Genomic DNA, 457 nt, shown 5'->3' with positions numbered 1-457 from the left:
ACATCTATTATTTCATTTTTGGGTCATATCCTAAATGTTCTTTTTTTCCCTTTTAAAAGTTTTCATATTTAAGTCCATTTTTTTTCTGGGGAAAAATTTTTTTTATAGGAACGTTTGTTTTTATTTGTTAAGTTGGCTGTTTTCATATTATTTCCTTGTCCCTAGTTTTTCTTATTTCTTTTTAAATGTCCCCTTAATTTTTTGGGTATGTTTGATTTTCAAATCTGAGGCCTTTACTTGTCCCTAACTATTTGGATCCCCTTTAAACCCAGTATTTTTTTTTAAAATTCTGTTTGTTTTGGCTTTGGTTATTTTTTGGGATTGTTGAAAAATTGTGGTTGCAGATCTTCTTTTTTTTGATTTGTACTACGAATTTTTTATTTTTAAACCTCCAAAATTTTCTAGGTTATTACCTGTTTTTTGGTTGGGGGTTTTTTCCCCTGTTTTTTTCCCCGGC

The sequence above is a fragment of the Penaeus monodon genome, chromosome 21, assembly GCF_015228065.2.
Source record: "Penaeus monodon isolate SGIC_2016 chromosome 21, NSTDA_Pmon_1, whole genome shotgun sequence".
In the NCBI taxonomy this organism is placed as follows: Eukaryota; Metazoa; Arthropoda; class Malacostraca; order Decapoda; family Penaeidae; genus Penaeus; species Penaeus monodon.
This window is presented reverse-complemented; position numbering follows the sequence as displayed.